The sequence below is a fragment of the Chiroxiphia lanceolata genome, chromosome 8 (genome assembly GCF_009829145.1).
Source record: "Chiroxiphia lanceolata isolate bChiLan1 chromosome 8, bChiLan1.pri, whole genome shotgun sequence".
Lineage (NCBI taxonomy): Eukaryota > Metazoa > Chordata > Aves > Passeriformes > Pipridae > Chiroxiphia > Chiroxiphia lanceolata.
Window position 1 is genome coordinate 26582842 of NC_045644.1, and position 22524 is coordinate 26605365.

Sequence of the window (22524 nt, forward strand, 5' to 3'; positions counted from 1 at the left end):
TCATTCATTTTGAGTTTCAGAGATCTATGTGCTACACTGGAACCTATCTCCATTTTTTAGTAAGAAAACAGTAGATACATGTGTGTGAACGAACTGTTCTGTGGGATGAAAATGTTCACTGAATTCCAGTGCTGAGCCCCCACAACATTCACTGGAGTTCAGGTGGCAGTCCTTGGTTGATAAATATGAAAATCTTTTATTAGGACTGCCTGTCAGAATCATTTTTCACTTTCCACAGAAAGAAATTGAGCTATTCTAAAATTTCCCATTGATACTTTTTAATGGAGAAATGTTGTTTTCAAAATGAAAAGCTCCATGGAATTGTTTCAATTTTTTAGAGTAAAAACAACATTTAAAAGTATCTAAAAGCATTTTTAATTGCAGAAATTATGAAAAGTAAGCAAAAATCTAGCACAGAAAAATTCTATTTTTCATTCATTCCTAAAAGAAAATGTGTTACATTAGGATCAAAATTCAATACAGATACTCAATGTTTTTGACATTTCATTAGGTATCCATTCTCTCCCTTAGTGCTAGTTTTCTTTTAAGGGAAAATGGAAATACCCAGGGAGCAGTTATTCAAAATGTCAAGCCCATTAAATATCTGATTTGATGACTGAAATAAATTCATGAAGGTTTAAATAAGACCCCAGATAATTTTCTCCAGAAAAAAAAATCAAGCTAGGAAAATGAGTTCAATAAAAAAACCTGATGTATGTCATTCACAGTTTTGAATATTTGGTGTTACATGCTTGGATTCTTACACTATGATTTACATTTATACATTACTAAAAAGTGTGAGCACTGAAAAATAATTAATTTAAATGGAACAATAAATAACATAGTGGAAATTAAGCCTGCTGTTCCAGTTTCTCTAAAAAAGACTAATTCTATAAATGGTTATGTAAAAGACTAAGTCTGGTCATGAACTTCTGCAAAAAAAAGGATCTAATTTTCTAAGTAGTCATTGTGACTATTCACAATAGAAATCTCATCCTGGATTAAGGTTTCTGATTAAGAATGCAAAGTTCTGACTATGTGTGCAAATACGAAATGGAAACATTTGCAATGAACCAGTTATGTGTAAAAGTGAAACATCCCACAGAACAGTCACTGTTGTGTGGCAAAAATGAGTAGCTTGGGCTTCAGTTGTTCACCTCAGGCTGGACTAGAAACATAGACTTCATCCAGAGTTCCAGGTCAGTGTGATATCAGCTCCTCTGCCAAAGACCACTGATTATTCAAGGAGACTTGGAGTCAAGAGAGAGTGTGAAAACTTTGAAATATTATCATGAAAAGAAAAAAAAGTACATCCCCCTCCCCACCCTAGATAAGAATCAGTTTGCAAAAGGAAAAAAGAGGCATTATGGAGCTGGCAGACACTGTTTTCCTACTGGTGAATAGACATGTACACAATTTGTTGAAGTCAATGAGAAGAAAGTGGAGAATAAGGATTTCACAGCCGGGTCATTTTTTATTCATTCTGTTCTACAGCACCACACATATAGTCATGAAGTGCTAACCCATCTGTTCTCGGAAGCAGTTCAAATCCAGTGGGCTAAAAATACCCTGTCTGCCGAGGAGACAGTCAAGGTGGTTTGAAAAGGCTTGAATGCTTTAACTTTGGGACACAGATAAAGGTGATAAATTAAGAGGCATCAGGGCTTTTTTTTTTTTTCTCTCTTCCTCTCCCAGACTTATTAATAATGAACCAAACTCACAACAACCAAGGAGAAACCTACCTGTTGGCTAATACTCTGTTTGTAATCCTGTGTCTGCACCTGCCCTTAGTGCTAAAGTTCATTGCAAGTTACACTTCAGTAATTGATGATCACTTGCCATATCCCTTTATAAAGCTTTTTTATCAATGTCTTTAGTGGTTCATTTTCTATCAGCAGCAAATCAATGAAATTTTAATGGAACAGAGTGCTCTACTTGAGACTGAATTATGTTGCTTTACCTGTTTCAATATCAGATGAAGTTCTCAAAGGCTAGACAGATAATAGTTTTTCAGATTTTTTTTTTTTGCTGATAACTTTGTTTCTGTAGAATGGTGACATCCTTGTAATCAGCTGTAATAAAGATTGAAGACATTAATGAACTTGTTTTTACTGTGAGAGACAATGGAAAAATGTGGGGTTTTAAGCTGATAGCTGGATCCTTGTAAATTGCACAGTGGTGTAGCTGGGAACACATTGACTCTTTGAATACTGGTTGGGGATTCAGGGTCATGCAGTAATTAACTATGCACAGGGAAGTACAACATGGTCATGAATTGAGTTCCCTTCTTGAAAACTGCAGGAGGAGCCCATAACTGTTGTCAGAATAATCCCCTAGCACTGCAGGAACAGTGTCATCCACGACATCCCCCTCAGCCCAGCCTGGGAAATACAGATGTCCTGCCTCTGGCCTCGGTACAGTATGGGTACAAGGGCTTTCCGTGTGTAAATCCTACCAGGCTATGTCTGCCACAGATTAAGAAATTTAAGGGTCTTGAGAAGCTCCAACAACTCTTACATTGTCTTGGAGCCATCTGTACAGTAAAGTGGAGGAATTATTTTATTCCTTTGTAGAAATTCTTTCTTAGTCATCCTCTAAGCCACGTGACCTAATCAAGTGGTATTTCATAATGTTTTTGTGCTACCGTATATCAATTAAAAAAATATGACAAGATAATACTACTTCTGCTGAAGCTTAAATTGACTTTTCCTGAGAGTTTAGCTCCAGGCCTGTGCTCCACATCCCAGGCCATGTCACACAGGGTCGGCACTGGGCAATCCTGGTACAGCACACACAGGGGAGCATCCACTGGTGCCTTGGCGTGATGTGGGTGAGGCAGCCTGAGGTTCCTCAGAGCTACTTAGGGATAAACATCCCCCGGAGACGAGTGTTTGAGCAATGATGGGGAGCAATGAGGTGTCGGGTGATAACACACAGTGGTTGTGGAGCAGACCTGCAGCCACGGAGCGGGGCTGGCTGAGGGCGGCCGCCCCGAGAGGAAACTCGAGACAAGTATCGATCAAACACTTCTCTCTTTGTGTGGGGTAAAATTCACTTGATCGGTTTGAACTCACCTGAACTGGTCAGGATTCACTGCCTGGCTTTGCTTTATGTCACCAGTTCTAGTGGATTCCCCCTTTACTCCGCTCCTGCTCCATGGCCCTGGTGTGTCTGAGGGCATCGGGATGGAGGAGCCGCACCCCGGCCTGTCCTGGTCACTGTGAGAGGAGTCTCCCTTGCTGGATATTCCAGAGCTGTCTGGATGCAGTCCTGTGCCATGTCCTCCAGGATGCCCCTGCTAGAGCAGGGAGGTTGGACCAGATGACCCACTGAGGTCCCTTCCAACCTAACCAATTTTGTGACCTCTGAGGGCTCGGGATGGGATCCTGCGGCTCTGCTGCGGTGGCTGGAGGGGCTGGTGGCTGCAGCCATGGAGGAGGAGGAGGATGAAGGATGGAGCTGTCCCACCACACTTTGTTCAGCATTGCTCTACAGTGAAGACTCAGAGGCTGAGGGCTTAATTTTGCAGTTTTGCAGGAGGAAATTTCCCTATCAGTTTTCCTCTGCCAAAAGCCTTCTGTTTCCTGAGCCCTACCCAAAACCAGGCCTGAGAAAAAGGCCTGACAAAATCTTACTCCATGTCTTGATTCCTCTAAGGCTTAACAGAGCAGATAATTTACACATTGACAGAATGAAACTGGTAGTAGGAAACACTTGGGAGAATGCTGAATTGCTCTGTTTTAAGAATTCTCTATCTGATGAAGAGGATTTAGTTGTGCTACTTGTGGCTGGACAAGAGATAGGAAGACTCTCGGGAAGGAAGCTACCCTGTTGTCTCCAAAGAGAAGGAAAGGAACCCTCTTCTCCAGTAATATTTACCTGATGGAGGCAGACCGGTAGGTAAGACACATTTTTTTGTTTTTGTTCTGGTTTACCTTAGAGTCTCATAATTGTCAGGGTAACAGTGCTGCAATGCTGGAAAGATGCTAGCTGATTTTTGAACAGCAAAACCCACGGTGATTGCTAAAGAGGTTATTGTTCAGCGCCCCAATTTGTTAACCACGTCCAAAGTTTGAGTCTGATGCAGAATGAATCTAAAGGAAAAATTGTCCAACATGTTTGCATCTCCATGAATCACTAAACACAAATCACATATTAGTTCAGTATTGAGGTTGTGTACAAAAATGTGAATGTTTTCCAATGATTCCAATGGGATCAAGCTTTGAATACAAAGGAAGATAAATTTGCGTTCTCACCTTCACAGTCACAGCTGAAGCACACATTATCAGGGCAGCTTGTGTTTCCCTTAATGGAACTGTTTCTATTTGATGAAATAAACTATATCGGACTCTGAAAATGTAAATTTAAATCTCATCACTAACACCTTTCTCCATACAGCACTAAATACAATTTCAGATACAGCAGAGGGAAAACTGTCTGAAGGCTTAGAAATGTCAAAATAAAAATGTCCGAAATAGAATTGTTGTGCTAGAGAGTGGAGTGGCAAACAGCTCTGTCCTGGTTGATTTGATGTGCTTTGCTACAGTCTATAAACTTTCAAAAACTGGGAATATATAACACATACTGAAATCATACTCAATAATGTAATATAAGAAAGCTTTCATATAATAGGGAGTGTTGTAAATGGCTACCAAGAATGCAATTTTGCCTGATTTTCACAATGAAATTATTCTGTTTTGATTTTTTTTTTTAATAAAGTAATCTCAATATGCATCTTTTCACTACAGGAGAACAAGCTACAGAGTATCTAAACAAAGTTAATACTTTCTCAAGTAGTTCAGATGGAATGTTTATGTTAACATTTTTTGGGTGTTTTTCATGGTAATTTAATTTTCAACAAACTGAAGAGTACAACAGAGAATATAAAATGTGGACATATGACACTGTAATTTTAGTTGAATAGAAGCAGCAAATAGAGGATAAAGATTCTCCTGTGCTCGTTCTACAAAGCACAAAACTTGGTTAAAGAACTGCTTCATGACATAAAAGAAAGGAAGCTGCTTTTAACTCAGAATGGAAGAACTGTAGAATCATAGAATAATTTGAGGTTTTAAGGGATCTTTGTACTAAAATTTTAGAATATCTTCCTTTGGATTTGTGTGGAGTTTGCTCAATTTTCTCTAATCTTTCAGTATCTGGAATTTTATTTTTTTCCTTGTCACCAGACCCTCTGGAGGACCATAATATGCCCAAACCAACTGGAAATTCTGGAAATTCTTGCCCATGTTTCATTTTTGCAGTATTACAATTCTTAATATGTATGTCATAGAGCTATAGAGGGGTGTTTTGTTAGTGGTCTTGTTGTTTTGCTGTGGTTGTTGCCGGTGTTCGGTTTTGTTTTGTTTAAAAAAATACTTAATGGGATACTAGAGGATTTGTTGAAGGCTTCACAAGCCTAGACAACTGGAGTTTCTTCTTTAAGCTTGATATTTTACAGTGACTGCTGTTGTTTCATACCTAATAAAATACTGTTGCTAGGAGTTCACAGCTACAGATGTGGCTGATAAAGTGTCTGGGGTGTTGGGAGGTATATAAGAAAAAAAACCCCAGCCCATTTCTAACCAAAGAATGCAAGGAAACAATTTGTTACTATTGACAGCATGAAAATGAATAAATATTACAATAGATACATGTCTACTCAGTGAATTTATACCAGCAACTGAGTGATGTCCTTTCTCAGGAAGGCGAGCAGACCAGTATTATTAACTTGTTTTATGGGGATCCTTCCTTTCAGGCAGTGAATTTGTGGTGTGAAATCAACATCTTGTTTATTGGTTTTCTCATGTTCTTCCTCTTCCTAAAGTAGTGTGCACATTATTACATTATACCATGTTTAAAAAACAAATAATCTTAGTTGCATGTCAAGAGCTAGCCTCCAAAATTCACAAGGAAAAGGCCAACTGAGAAGTCTCAGATATTCCACATAACTTTATATATATGTTGAACATATTTGAAAAATTATAATTCAATACAGATGTAAAAAAAATGAATTTTGAGCTTCTGTTGAGGCACAGAAAGTTCTGACAGTCCTTGTCAATGTATTTATGAGAGTTAGTATTATGAGAGTTAGTCACCGATAATAATCATAAGGCCATAACAGAAATCAGTGGATCATGTTTTCTGGGACAACAAACAGCTTGTTTGTTGTAGCACAGTTGTAGCCTAAAGCTTATGTACTGGTTCACTATTTCTACTTCATTCTTCTTGTTGCTCCATTTTACAGGTCCATGATCTTCTACTGCTCTGCTTCTTTCAGAGACATTGACATCTCCCCCTTCTTGATTCCTACCTCCTGCCTGCCTTTTTTTTGTCCTTTTTGTTACATTCTAATGTTTACTAGTAAGTTGTAGTCACTTCAGTGCCCCATCAAAGTGTGCTTGACACATTCCTTTGGCAACCCTGCCAGAGTAGTTATTGTAGAAAAAGTAGAGAAGAAAACCTTGGATAAACAATTCAGTTAAAAAAAGCAAAACAATTTCAGGAAAACTGTATTCGTTCTGGTTTTATAGGTAACCATAATAGAACTCTCTTGAAGTTAAAGAAAAGTTCTGTACCTCCACTTCCAGTCCCCTTAGGGTCTCATAAAGTTCCTGGTTCTTACTAGTTTTGATCTGAGTGCTGAAAGGATGCTCTGTTAGTGCCTGCCTGATCCAAAACTCCTGGAAATCCATGCAAGTCTGCCTTTATCTTCATCTTACAACTGGTTAAATGGCTGATACAAGAGGATGTATAAAGAATGGGAAGTCTCAAAAGAAGACCTTGATGCATCTCAAAGACCTGAATTCTATGAAACACTTTCAGACGAGGGTTTGAACTCTTGTGCTTTATATAAAATCAACTGAATTTTTGAGAGCCACCAATCTCTAATGAAAATGTCCTTATGTATTTTTTAATCTATCCTGCTACTTTGGATGGTAAATCCTTTGAAAACTCTTCAAAATACATCAAAATGTCGTACTGTAACAAACGCCTACTTTTTTCCCTCTGGATCCTAGCTTAAAAATGAATGCTGTAGAGTAGGAGATCACTTTGGATTACAGAACAGCTTCTCAAAATGTCAGTGGTAAATAGTCAGCAAACCCCTCATTATCAATAAAATGGCACTGATATGCAGTTAAAAAGTCATTTGTGGTACTTCAAACCCATATCCTCACAAACCTTCTATCTTGTAACAGTCCCATCAGCACCAGGCAAAGTAGAGTTTAATGCAAGAGGGATCCTTGGGGTTTTTGCATGCCTCATGAACTTGAGTAAAGGCTTTAGAAACTCCTGATGGACAAAGGACTTTGATTTTAATAGTGTTTTAAACGAAACCATTTAAAGTTGTTTTTAAGTCATCATCTTTCACCACTGTAATAGGTATAAAATCCTATAGTGTGTTTTCAGATACCATTAATTTTCTGGATAAGAGTCTATTATTGTTTATGAAACTGTATTGCTCTGAATACTAGCGTCAATGTCACTAAATTAATCTTGTTGAGGGTTTTGATATCTGACTTGTGTTTAGTTACTTTATTCATTTACAGATATTCCTTAAAAGCTCTCTAACATGTGAAGTGAAAAAACCCCACCTCTCTGGTGTCACCTGTGTGGAAATTGTAACTCAAGAAGCCTTATGCTAGTATTTCTTCCATGTAGGTCAACTGTAGAATTCTCATTGACTTAATTGGCAGAGGAGTTAGACCTATATGAGAAACAGAGAAAGAAAACAAGTCAGTGGAAAAAGAGTATGAAAATTTTATAGTATCAGAGAAAATGTGGTGGTGTTCAAAACAAAAAATGCAAGCACAGTGACAGACACTGGTGTTGCATTGAAGAGTGCAGGTTTGTTTCATGGTGGTGCTGAGCTTTCAGCTCCACATTACTGTAAACTCATCTTCTTTCTGTAGATTTTATGGCTGCAAGGATTAATTTGACTCTATACTTTTGACTTACCCACTGAGGTTTTCTGACTGGCAATTAGGTGGCTGTTTATTGGGAATCCCATTAATGGAACCCAGCTCATATTACATTAACATCTGTGAGTGAGCAGCCTGTCCTTGAACATATGACTCACAAGGGCAAGTCTAGGTTTTGGATTGCAAGCTACTGGCAGTCAAACATACCTGATGTATTAGGAGAGCTTGTAAAATATAACTCATTAAGAAAAAAAGCTGGCCAGAAGATTAATAGATCTGTAATTTTTTTCCAAAAGAATTACAATGAAAATGATCTTGTAAAATGCATCTGTTACGAATTGTTGCTTACCAGTAAACACTTTCAGTAACATGCAGTACTAGGGCTCAAAATAGAGATGTTTTTGAAAGGAAAAACTCTCAAATTTTTGAATAAAGAATGGCTAGATTTGACTTTCAGAAATAATCCAGTCTGAGAAAACCAGTGTCATGAGTGTGTGTCAAGGTTATTCTCAAATATCAAACCATTTTAAAATAAGATGCATGAATAGGAGGTAAGTTTCAAACATGTACATTCTTTTTATAACACATTACTCACGTGATCACAACAAAAGTTATAGACCTCTGGTTGACTTCACTAAATCCTGAATTGCCCGTGTACCTTTTCTTGTGTTTCCTGAAAATATTTTATGATTCTTTCTGCAGCCTCTATTTTGTTCTAAGCTGTCAATCATGTTCATAGTTGAGCAGTCAGCAATGCTGACAGTGAATTGCGTAGTTGAATCTCAAAACACTTTCTGCTGGGAGTACAGATTAGACTATTGCGGTGGCATCCTTCATTTAACACTTGAGTTGGGAACAGCCAGGGCTGAACTCACTTGAATAACTCCATCCAAAAGGATAGAATGTGCAAGTTCCAGAGGATAGTCTAGACACACTTCAAGATGTAGAAAGTAGAGCTTTGAGATGTAAAAATGAAGCGCTAAGGTTTGGTGGTCACCACAACAACTCCTCTGAGGTAAAGGTATGTAAATGCATGTCAAGCTGTTTCCATAGCCTAATCTATAACTTGGTTGTTTTGACTCTAAAGAACATAATCCTCAGCTTCAATTCATTCCCTACATGGGGATTTAGATGATTCCCCTTACATTGCCTCATCCTCTTATCCTACCAGAGGAAAATTCGAACTTATTCAGAACAACAGCACACAGCCAATGGAGATCTTAAGTACTGTTTTGAAGTTTCTGATCAGCTCTTTAGAGGGAGGTGGGATCCTGGGAAAACTGTAATGGTGCCTTGCCATGAACACAGTGTTTCCACAATCTGTTAGAACGAGGCAATTGGATGTGGGCTAGAGACATAAGTGGAAAGAGTGTTTGCTACATGACAGGCTGCAATCCAGTGAAGATCCACCACAGCAGTAAAGTCATGATGAAACAAGTTCAAGCCAAACATTAATACTTTAATACAAAATGTTAGGTACCAAACGTTTACTTTGCTCAAAGGGTTTATTTAAGGCTACACAAAACAGTACTTCCAGTTTGTGAAAAGGTATGTGCTGCCTGAGGAAGTGTAATTAAAACCTCATTAAAACTGATCTAAAAGGAAGTGCTTTGAAAAAACTACTCTCTCAGAGGTTCAGCATATCTAATTTCTTTCCTTTTGAAACTAGTGTACAGAATCTGAAAATGAGAATACAGTCTAAATAGTCTTATTCACACCGATATCAGTGAAATCTTTCGCTTTGCATATTCCTGCTGCAAGCAAATGTGAAAGTATTCCTCTTGTACTCAGAGACTTGAAGTCAGTGAGCATAGTGCTGAGCCAAACTAGTAAACCCTGAACCATGTGAGTGTATATTAACTCAGCTCTGACACCGTGCAAATTGTTAAGCTCAACTCATCATTTTTGGTGCTCAACTTGATGATCATCTATAACTCATAATGCTGGAGTCAGGAAACTTCTGATGGGCCAAAGTTAAAGAAGGAGGAAAGGGGAAAGAAAGACCTTGCCAGAGCTGTTCCATTTTAATTTCTTTTCTTTTTTTTTTCCCCGAAGTGCATGAGCCTGCTACTGGGTTTTGTCCAACTTGCATAATTCACCAGTGATGATTATTCTCAACTCTTAGAGATCTTCTTGCAAGCTTTCTTCTAGAAAACATTTTTATGTCTGATAGTATTTATTCAAATATTCAAGAGATTTAGTCACTAGGACAAGCATCCTGAACTGGGAATGTGTAGACAGGACAATTGTACTTTGGCTAGTTGTAACATCCTTTAAAAAAGCTGCCAGATCAACTTCTTTTTCATTTGTTCTTGGTATAATAGGAGATATTTGAGTGACTGTGGCATTCCCTTGTAGTTGGGTTAGTTTCATAATTATATATATATGTATATATATATACACGCATGCACAGGAATAGAGCCTTTCTTTGTAAGATAGGGGACCCCCTGCTGCAATATTCTGCCAAGATTTAACAAGGGTTTATGACTCATCATAAATGTTTAATGAGTTTTGACAAGTATGGAGTCAAGTAGGTTGCATTCTGGTTTTGTCTGGAGATTCACAATTAAACCTTTCTCAGGGTTTGGTAGACACAGCCAATTTAAGATGTTTCAGATCACACTAAAATTGAAACAGGCATAAAATCCTCCTTAGCTAGTGTGTCACTGTCACTGCAAATGGTCTGAGTACTGAAATGTCGCTTAAGTCACTTTCTCATCACCCTTCTACTTAGGAGACAAGCAAATGGTACCCTCTGTAAAATAAATATTTTAATAACATTTTTTTCTTTGGCTTGCACGTGGTGTTATGCCTTTAAAATTAAAGCCAGAGAACAAGAGAAAAATTGACTTGTTTTGTAGTAACAGTAGCCATTTATGAACCATGATGATGATATGTTCTTCCAAGAAATGTAACAGCCAGGGTTGACCGTTTTGGCAGACAGCACTCTGCAGTTCATGGATTTGGATCTCAGTGCCTATTTCAAGCACAGTCTTCATTGGGAACATAGTACAGACCAGCTTTTCAAATGTGATTTGTTTTTCATTAGAGCTTCTAAGGGAAATTAAGGGTCTCGAATATGGTTATCAACAAAAAAGCTCAACTGATGAATACTTTTGATGTATGTTAAATATAGCACACAGATGCAATGCTGTAACCCAGCCTAATCAAGTGAGGGTGTCAAGGTCCTATCTAGCCCACCACCATCTTTTTGAGAAGATACGGGGATGTCTTGCCAAAACAGTAACTGCTCCTCCTCCTCATCCAGTGATGTGTAGAGAAGAGGTTGTTTTTGCAAGAACAGGAATGTGTTTGCCTACAAAGGAGAGGAATACTAAGAAATACTTCAGACCTTTTATCTGACTCAGTCTCAGCTGGAAGATAGCAGCTGTGATGCCCCTGCACCTCAGGTGAGGGGGATGATGAGGGCTAAATTGCCCCACCAGTTCATTGGTGTCTCCCCTGGTCGATGCAAATTTAGGATGTCTCTTCATTTCCTTTTCCCTTTGATGGGAATGCATAGGAAATTCAGGGCAAGGTAAAAGACCTCACAGACTGAAATAAAGTGGAAAAAAAATAAATCCTTGCTAGCAAGTCTCCAGGCAGTAATTCATCTAGGAGCCAGGCTAAAGTTCTTGTCCCTTTTTCATGATTTGTTGCCACTGCTTCTTCTCTTCTACATTATCACTGCAAAGAGTTGTCCTTTTGACTGTGTAACAGCTTTCAAGGTCTTCAGGTAAGTGTTATTAGGAAACCTATTTCTTTTTTTTCATGAAGAATATAATGGACTAAAACTATGATTTTTTTTTTTGATATATCAAATTAATTTCAGTATTTTAAAGTCTGTTTACAAATGTGAAAGAAGTTTATCTAGAGTTTCACAACTGTAATGACTACTGAAAGTAGTCAAATCCATGGACACCACTGAAAGCTGTCTTAAAACAAGAGCTTGAACTTCAGCCTCTTGCATCAGGTTGCAGGTTAAATATTTAGTAGGCTTTTGGCTATCTTGGGTAAAACCTTTTTCTCTGTTCCTCCCTTCCTTTTCCTTACCTCTGTATTCATAGAGACTGAATTTGTGTAATCAGTGTATCTTCTTAATGTATCTTGTAGCCTTCTGGCTGTGCCACCAACACTGGATGAAGACATCAGAAATAGTTTTGTTGTCTGGGGGAGAAGTGTATTTACAGGGGTGTTTCTTTGGGTTTTATGTGTTCTCTTGACTTTCTCCCAAAAGTTGAGCAAGAGGCTCCTAACTGAAAAAAACTGGGCTCAAGAAGTTAATGAGGGGAATAACTGGAGGATGATTGGCAGTGGAGGGTGATGAAAGTGTTTCAGCATGCAGTCAGGAGAAGGCAGATATATATGACTGTATGCTTATTTGCATATCTTAAACAATTACCTGCAGAGACAGTAAGATTGCTAAGCAGTACTAAATTTTGGGAATGTGTTTATAGTACACTACAAGCACTGCCAAGGCTAAATTGCAGACATAATGGCTGGAATAACATACCATTATTAATCACATTTACTAATTAAGAAAATTGCACTGTTCCCCCCAAATATCATTAGAAAGAAATTATACAGTATTGACATTTCCCTGAAAAATCAACAGCAAAACCAGTGTTGTTTTCCTGATAAGACAAGTAATTAACTAGGAGGAAAGGCAGCATCAGCACTAAATTCCATGGGTTTCAGACATGATAGCAATGGACATTGTGAATTGGGGTTTAAAAAAGAATATGTCTACTGTGAATACTTTATATCTTGTTTACAAGATTCATCTACAAAACACCAGATAGATTTAAAATATTTGTTTTGAATAGCAGAAAGTGGCTTAGCTGTTACTCAAACTCTTTCAAAGACAAAAAAAAGCTTAAAAAAGCAAGCAAATAAGCTACTTATGGTGACATACATAAATCTAGGAAAAGTTATTATTACCTATCATTCTCACTGTAAAGCTGCATGAATGTGTGTAGTGCTCACAGCTTGAATGTGCAAAAGAATACACTGTGCAGGACAGGTGATGATCAATGCAATTAAACATCTCATGGAACATCTGGGCTTTCAGTTCTTTTAAGGTGGAGAAACAATGGCTTGACCTGTTGACTGTGAAACTGCAAATGCCAGTATTGTACAATATTTTTCAGTATTTTGTTTTGTGTCTTTTAGTGAAAGAAGGCATACAAATCTTAGAAGTGTAGCATTAACAAGAGACATTTCTATGTAGCTCATCTCCTTTCAGTGAGATGGAGTTCATGAGAGATGTTTTGTCCTTCATTATCTAAGCAGTGACAGAACTTCCCTGAACACTAATGATAAACACAGAAACGCTGTGAATTAGAATTTTTTTCCCAAAATTTCTGAAATCTCTTCTGCAACCAAAGTTGATTTGTCTTTTCCCTTCTCCCAGTGAGAGTAGAGAACAATTTATAGCTACAGCATTTTTTATCAGCTTTCATATTAGAGAACTGTTGTCATGTTACTTGGAAGATTACTCTTCTCTAGACTAACCCTACTGAATTCCTGCAGCCTTTCCTTTTAGTTCACATTTTTAAACCTTTATGACTTTTAATGTTCTCCTCAGGATTTGGTAGTTTGCTTTTGTCTGCCTTAAGCAGACAGGCCAAACCACTGTCACTGTTTTTGCTGAGCTCTCACCAGGGCGAGGAGAAGCAGAGCAATTTGCTCTCCTTCAGATTTACAATACTCCTGTTAGAACATTTCAGAACAAGTGCCCCAAATGGTTGACCCTTATTCAAGTTTAAAATTAACAACCAGATTTTTCCTGGCATAATCTGTTGGTTTGCTTCCCTTCTTTTATTTATGCTCTTTATTTCCCCTTCCTATGGGTAGTGCTTTGCTCTGATTCCAACTGAATTTGTCTTACTGATTTTAAACCATTTTTCTGATTGTCCAGGGTTATTTCAAATTTTGATCATCTCCTTCAAAATCCTTTTAAATTATCCCAGTACAGTGCAGTGTATGATTTTTTGTGTGTGTGTGTTTATTTTATTACTGAATTTATAGACTTTGTGGCTTGAACAGTTAAAAAAATAATTACAGGGCAGATCTCTGAAAGACCTCACTTAAAGTCTCCTAGTCTGATACCAAGTCATAAACTATTAGTTTCTGAGATTTTTTTGCTGGCCATTGTGCAAATATTTCTAGTTTTTTGTAATGTCAGTGTCAAATACCTCACCAAAGCTTGATGTGTGGCACATCTATTGCTTAACTTTGTTCATTAGGCCAGCTAGCAGGGAATTCACTTGCTCTAGGATCGTGTTTTGTTTACCTCATGGAGGGGATTATTTTATTTACTTATCACTATGCTCAGAATGTTGCAACTCTTCCAGTATCTACCTGAGTATCAGATAAGGCTGCGTGGTCTGTGATGCTCAGGTGCTCCTTTACTCTTTTTAAAATAGGTATTCTTTTCCCCTTCTGCTTTTGCAGTCTCAGTCTTACTTTTCCCTAGATATAAGGACGAGTTTCTGATCTTGAAGCAAAAGTGTGTACACCTGTGTTTCTGGGGAAGCTCCTTCCAGCTGTATGTTTATTCGCCTTGCAGACTGCATTTCTCTTCTAGGTGTCACTATCTACACATGCATGCATGTATTCAGGCACTCCCAGAAGTCTGTGTATGAAAAAACTGAGTTCAGAAAAAGCAAGCTAGAGCCCACAAAACCATACAGATTTTTCAAAAACTGTCTCACAATATCAGTGTCTAAAAAAAAACATACATGAAGGAATGTTTTTAGGGATGAAAATTTACTTGTACTGCGTAAAGTGGGTGAGATACTTGCTAAGGTTCCACAGAATACATAGATGTAAGTGAACATGCAAAGTTCTGAACATTGGATAATTATTTTCTCCATTTGCACATCCTAAACTTACGAAGGAAATTAAGAGAAGTGTCTCAGAAAAATGTGAACTGTGACTGTGACCACCAGATAGCCGGTGCTCCTTCTCAGGATAAGGACATGCAGACAATACTGAAAGCTGTTAGTACAGGGAAGCCATAGTCCCAGCCTGAATTATAGGGTTCCAGAAGGATTTTAACTACTAAACAAAACTAAGCCAGTTTGTACTTTGTATAGATGAATTTGGAATTGCAAACATACCCTGCAATTCCTCCAACAATCAGAAAACTCTTTGCCTGGTCCATAATGGAGGGGTAGAGGGAGAGCAAGTGCACAGGGGTGTCTGTGTTTTTATTAGATATCATACACTTGATGTATTCTGATTATAGGTTACAATCCAATGGGTGAATTAAGATGTTTTTAGTGAAATACATGTTACAGGAAATCTCCAGTTGAATGAGATGGTGGAAAATAATAGCAAAGTAAGGAAGCATGAGTTAGGAAAGTTGCAAATGCTGTCTTTGCTCTGTAATTTTTATTTTAATTCAGCAAAGGGTCAGCACTGTTGTACAGGTGGTTATTTGTTAGTATTTATTTAAGAATTTAAACAAGAATGCCTGCATTGTTAGAGCCTAGATGTTGTCACTGGATATGGGCAAGCAAAGTGAGAGCAAAGGCATAAGAAAACTCTCAGTATATTTCAGCCTGCTGCAATTATTTGGTGGAAATGGTTCACAGTATGTCTAAGTCCTCAGGAGTTTTCAGGGGAAAACTGTTAAGTGTATGATGTCAATACATAAATATCTGAATTCCACAAAAGGACACTTAGAAATAGTGATCCTGCATAAGAACTTAGGGAAGCACTATAATAGATAGAGAAGGTAATCCTGGCTGAATGGTGTCCAAGTGCTGTTACTGATGTTTTCATGTGCTGACATAGGTCAACTTAGTGATCAATTGAATCCAGGAGATTTTTTTTAACGAGCTCAGATTACAAATATCACTAGTCATTAGTATGTCAGAATGGTTAGAAAGTATGCCCTGGAGCTCTGGCAATAACCCTGGGACTTGATTAGTGCTAGTAAAATGTGTTTGTTGCAAGGGAATGGAGCAGACCTTTGTCAATGTATTTTTTTCTGAAGTATTTCTGAGCACTGCCTCACTTTCAGTGAGAATCTTTGTGGGAGGCTGAGACTGCTACCAGGTTAGGGAAAAGACTCTTAAAGCAGGATTTATTTTGAAGTAATCTAAATGACTAATTAGATGATCGATACACAGCTTAGAGCAAGATATCTAGAAGTAGTCACTACTCTCTTCTGAACTGAACTCTGTATCTCCCAACAGAACAGAGGTTTGTGAAGTCTCGTAATCAAATATTAGACCTTCAATGCAAGTTGCCCAGCTTCCATAGGATCAGCTGAATTTTATCAGTGTATACCAGCTGAGATTTTCTCCCACAGACTTGTAACAACAGGAGATTGATAAACAGTCAGATAAACAAAATTCACTTGTCAGGTTTTCTTTTCAGGAGCTACAGTTTATCTGGGAATTAAATTTTAGTGTTATAGGGGAGAAAAAGCCTTTTAAACATGAAAATAATTAACGAACATTAAGCAGCAGCTAAAGCAAAATTAAAGTGGATAATCATGCCTTTCGCCAGTAGTTCAGATATATGTTGTTATTTTTCTTTCAGAATGTTCAGTCAAAAGGATTGAATTAAAGAAAGTAAGATAATAATAGCCTTTTATTTTAATTGTAAATACTTATTTCTACATCAAAGACTCCATTTCTGCTTTCAATACTGAGCAGAGAATGTTTTGAAGATTAAATATTTTTTCCTAAGCCTATGTTTTTTCAACTCCAACATTCCAAAACCGATTCTACTCTCCCAATATGTGGTCTTTCATTTCACTGTTAACTTTGAGAAAAGTCTTTCCAACATTTCAGAAATTCTTTAATAGAATAAATGGCTACAGTTGCAATAACTGTTTCTTATAGCCCATAGGGGTTCACGTGTCTTATAGTTGAGGAGCAAACATCTTTTTATGTGTTGAAAGGGAAGAATGACACATTCAGGCTTTGATGCGTGTTATTGCCTGACACTTCATCACGTTCATTAGGCCTTGAAATTAAAGTTTCTTCTAAAATTGAATGGGCTTCTACTAAGATTTGCCTGGAAAATACAAGAGCATAGTTGTACCGAAATAAAAAATGCCTTTGTTTGTTTTTGGTTTAGTAACATTGAGAGTTACAAGTTGTATGTTCATTTTATGGGTTAAGTAAAAATCTGCATTTTTCTGAAATGTTACCATGCCTTTAGGGATAGAAGCTCAATATGATAATTAATTTTCACGTATTCTCTAAAGGAACTTCTTCATGTTGGAGATGTGGGACAGAAACCCTTATTATATTCATCTTTTACAGTTCCTAGTAGAGCCTTGTGACTACAGTTTTCCAGCATGACTTATTTCTTCCTCAGAACAATAAGGAGAATTAGAGCTAAAGAGTTCTGGTTCTGGTCTTTGCAGTATCTGTCTGAATCAGCCAAACTCTCTGGAGTCCTTTCATTAATTTCAGTGATTTGCTATCAGTGCATTTTAGGGGCTGATTTGATGCCCTAGGACTATAAAAGGACTTAAAAAATTCTTAATGACATTATTTCAATTGCTGTTTCTTTTATGAATATTTTACGTATTCATTTGTTTCTCCGAACTATAAATCTTACAATCCCTAAATAAATGTTGGTGCCATGTCTTCTCAAAGTTATATAATGAATTCAACAAAACCCTCGTGGTTTCTTTTTAATAAAAAATTGCTTTTGATTGTAAATATGTGGGATGAAGAAGAAGGAAAAGAGGAAAAAAAAAAAAGAGAGTTTCCAAAAAAGTTATAAAGCTCTCCATCTCATAGTAAACTGTGGACAAATTTTCCATTAAAGCAAAGTAACTTTTTCCTCTTGGTGTAGTTTGGAATTGATTTAAACAGCAAGTAGAGGCTTAAAGAGGAATAACATTATGACAAAGAGGACTATATTGAGTACATTTAGCTAAAGAAACAAACTCGCTATCCCCAGTGACTTGATGGAACACAAGAACAAGATTTTCTTTGTTACCACTACTTAGTATAGAGTGTACCACCCTCACTTCTTTTTATAAATGTCTAGATTTATGCACACACAGACTTGTTCAACATGTATGTAGACACGTACAATCTGCAGTGACAACTGTGGCGTGTGTTGGAGACACACAAGTGGAATTATTAATTCTGTTTGTTCTCAGTCTGAAATCTCTATTGTGTATGAGGAAGGTACAATATCTACGCCTCAAAGTGAAACTGGTGACCCTTAATTATAAAATCAACTAGGGGGGAATGTTAAAAAAAAATGGTGTTAGTAGTTAATACAGAAAGGAAATGGTGCATGTGCAACATTCCTCATAGTAATAGAAAAATAGAAGTTCCATGTTTTAAATTAGTCCATCTAGATTGGATCTTTTTCTTACTTACACCTTGCTAAACATTTATTCAGAATGAGGCAAATGAATAATCATTCAGAATTATACCTGTAGATTAATAAAGTTGAAGAACTCTTTGGTTAATTTTTTGTTTGGTGAGTTGGGAAATTGTAGAGGTATACCATGAAACTACTGAAAATAAGTAAATTATGCTGGTTTAGTTGACATTAAAACTTGGAATGAAACTACACATGATTTAGAAGGATACCTTAAGGAGTTCAGTGTATTTTTTCTTATATACTAAAGTCACTATGTGCAGTAATTCCTAGGAAGCTCACAGTACAAGGCAGCTGTTGATACTTGAAATAGTTGTAGTGGAACCTGGGTGTTTGCATTGCCATGTTTTTGGACCACATGTTTACAAGTAACTGCTATAAAGTCTATAATACAGTGGCAGAGTTGCCATATAGAGAGAGCTTCACGCTGCTTCTACTGTGACTAGAACTTGAGTGGAGTAATCAAGGTGGTTTTCTCTGTTTCATCTGGCTCTAATACCCTGGTTAAGGGTCAAGACCCTTAATCAATTCTCTGGGAATCCTGTGTATCTGATTTCAAGCTGCCCTGATTTGTTCCATAGAGAATTCTTGCAGTCTCTCATCTACTGCTATTACCATCAAGAATTTCTGTTGGCACCCAGCAAAATGAGGTCAAGAGAACTGAAAGCAAATCAGGAAAAATCTTGTGCATTTTAGGTAATCACTGTTGTACTTCAGTAGACTTCTTGCAGGCACACAGTAAAAACCAGTCTGAATAGCAGTCAGACAATGCTGTTTATTTTAGCAGCCCAACAAGATCAAAGTTACAATCTTGAAAAGAGCTATTGCAAACAATTAAATATGTCTATTACCAGTCAAGGGAGGAGGGGGGTAAAAAACCCTAGACTTTTACAATGATTTGACTTCAGATTTAGAAAAAAAAATCCCTCCAAGGAAGTTTGGGAAACTGATGGTCTATGATGAGCCCAAGAATGAGAAAACCCAAAAAAAGTAAAAGGGGGTGTGTGTAGAAATCCCAAATGGAGAGTAAACAACGGTTTGCAAGATGAAACCTTGTACTGTATCAGATGTCCTGATATATTGAGCTTTTTTTCACTTCCAGTTATGGGAAGGACAATTCACTTTGTAATGGTAACTTTTGGACATGGTGTACCCGCCTGCATAGGTGTCACTGTTTGTAGTTGGGATTTTATACTGTTTCTAGTTCCTTTCTAGTGTTTGCAGGAGTTCCATAATCATCTGGTTTTGTACAATGTAACATAAATGTGTCCCTTACATAATGCCAAAGCAGTTGTACTTCAAAGGTCCTGAGCAAGGACTCCTGCTGGGCAGGTTACAGGTTTGGGCAAATTACAGGTCTGTCAAAAGAATAGATGACACAGCTGTAGAAGCTGTGGGAGCAGTGATGATGGTTAATTGTGTTGTAGCAGAAGTGTGTCGACTGACCGGGATGAGCGCTGGGCAGCACTGTGTGTTGAATGTATGCCAAACTGATAGAGGGTGCATGTTCCTCATCAGGTTCCTCAGAAGATCTTCATCTTGAAAGACATATAAACTAGGAGGTGGGTTATTGCTGTTCTGTCCCCTTAGTGTGAGTGCACAAGTAGATGCACTGAGTTTTCATGCTCATATTGTGGTTTTCTTATCCTGGCCCATTCAATCTCCACATCTGATAACGCTCTTCACTGCTCTGGCTCACGCTGATTTCCTACACACAGTGTGTAGGCTCACATCCTTCTTAATCTGTTCTTCTGAGAACATTGTGTTTTCTAATCAAATATTAATTTCATTTATTATGCATGGTTTCAAAACCTACATTCTAGTCTAATATTATTCAGGAAATTTTAATATGATGGAGTCTTGCAACATTCATTGTGATGGAACAAACACAGCATTAAGGCTAGTGCTTGCGGCCTTAGACAAAATTTATTAGGATTCATATAGAATTTTATAACAAGGATAAATGTTTCAGTTAAAATCCCAAGGACAGGTCAAACAGCTTTTAGATAGAATCCTGTTTTCTATTAAAGTTCTACAAGCAAACCTCACATTTCTTATTACCAAACAGAATGGATATTCTTACTATCTAATCTTATAGACTATACGTCTGTTCATTTTTCTTTGCACAGGGTGATTTTGCTGATCCATGGATATTTAGTATGTAGGTGCTTTTAAGCTTTGAGAATAAGATATGAAATAAAACTTGAACGAGTTTTCCTCTTGTAAAGATTTTTGGATTGGATATGGATTTTATTTTTTTTATTTTGAAAGGGTATCTGGCTTTACAAATATTTCAAGAAAAAGCTTGACTACTGTTGTTTTCAAGAGACTTTGACAGTTTTGGTCCCTTCATCCATTATTATTTAATATTACAATGTTTTGTTGTTGCCAGTGAAAGTGCTCTCTGTTTAGAAACAGATCAGTGGAAAGTGTTATAGGTGGATATTTAGAAAGACTCCTTTTGCAAGTGGGTTAGCCATGATTCATATCATCTTGACCTAATTTGGGATAATAATGAAACCCCAAAATAATCTTTTTTGAACAATTTATTTTATAATTGTATTGGGTCAAGAATGTGAAGGCGAAACAAGCTGTCCCCTGATAGGTGATAGGGACACCTTTCTGAAAAGTAGTCACAGAATTTTGTCAAATTTTCTCCAATTTAGTTAGTCAGATCAGCCTTTGAGTTGTAGTCAGAGGTTGATACCTCTGTCAAATTACCTGGGTTCTATGGCTTGGCTCTGTTTGTAGAGTAGCAATAATACCACCAGGCTGCAGCACGTGCTGTGAAAGGCCAAGGAAGCTGATGCTGAGTGCCAGTCTGGATGCCCACCTCTGCACGGTCCTTCTGGGTGTTTGTAGGGTTGGTGCTGCTGTTCTGCATTGGAACATTCATCTGCATTTCAACATTCATCTGCATTTTGTTGTAATGCTGTTATGTTAATAGCCCTGGCATCCCTTGACTATACAGATGCTTCCATGACTCTGCTCCTCAGGCTGCTCACATGCCTCACCAAGACAGAGAGAGAAAATTCCACAGAGAGAAGAAGCTTCTTATTCCTTCTGCCAGCACCATCCAGAGGCAGAAAAAAAGTTATCTTGAAAAATGAGTGAGGCTTTTCTTTGCAAAATTTCGCATAAATTACAATCTGCAGAAACCTCTTTCCAAAACCAAGAGATTTAAAACATTAGCTCTGTCAGAGCTAATGAAGCTTGAAGTTTAAATGAATTTGAACTCAAACAAATTCATATTGTTGCCTTTAGAAGTATAAGGAAAAAGAAAGTCATTAATAAAAGAGATGATTAAGGAGTTATTATTTTATATTATCTATTCAAGATTATTCTGTCCATCTTCATTGGTTTGGATATGATTCCCTTTTTCCTCTCCTTCATTTCTGGCTGAATAGCCCTATGCAAGTCTGAAGGTCTTATAAAGTGAACAAAAAAATAAGTTTAGGTAAACTGATGAGGCCACAATTCCACTGTCTTAGGTATGCAGTTGGCTTACAGAAGGAGCCTAAACAGCCTGAAGAAAAATAGCACTGACTTCAAGCATAAGCTAGAATTTGAGTTAAATTTTTTTAGCATGTGTGTCAGGTAACTTTATCACATTCCAAACCATTTATATGTATTAAATCTCAGGGAAAAAGGGTTCTACCTTTACCTCTCTACCTCACAATTTATGTGGTATAGAATTCACTAGTTTGCTCTGGTATGGAACTGAATGGATATGTTGATTTATTATTTAAGATAATATCTTACAGAAGTTATAACCACTTAAATTAGTGGTTACCTACCTAGCTGGTCACTTCAGTGCATATATTCCATTTTTACTCGTACATTCACATTTACATGAGCCAAATTCAAGTCAATTGACAGTGTCATCCTGGTTATAACTACAAGAAAATTTCCTCATCATATGAAATAAAGGGAAAATTATATTTTGACAGAATAGTCATCAAGGTAGAATCAGTACAGATTGAAACATGTCTGGGAAAATTAGGTAGAGGCACCTGACAAATAGATTCATCTTTCTGCAAAATAACATTGCATTTACTAGCATAAGGTGAAAGAAATCAAGAGACCCGTGGCAAAATAAGGCCTTTTTCTCCTTTGGAAGCCTTTGCTTGTAGAACAGGACGTCTTATATGGCATATTAGAGATAATAAAATTCAAAATACTTATGAAAATAGTTCTGCATGTCACACATGAAAGCTTTCATGTGCCTTGTGTC

At 37.3% G+C, this 22524-nt stretch overlaps 1 long non-coding RNA gene across 1 annotated transcript; it reads right to left on the reverse strand.

Annotated features, from left to right (window-relative positions):
• Positions 1–1963: 1963 nt before the first annotated feature.
• LOC116790262 lies at positions 1964–14451 on the reverse strand. Its single transcript, XR_004358295.1, has 3 exons — positions 14441–14451; positions 3075–3346; positions 1964–2072 (listed from the first exon to the last, which is right to left on the reverse strand). It is a non-coding gene; the product is annotated as an uncharacterized LOC116790262 (long non-coding RNA).
• Between the last annotated feature and the right edge of the window lie 8073 nt (positions 14452–22524).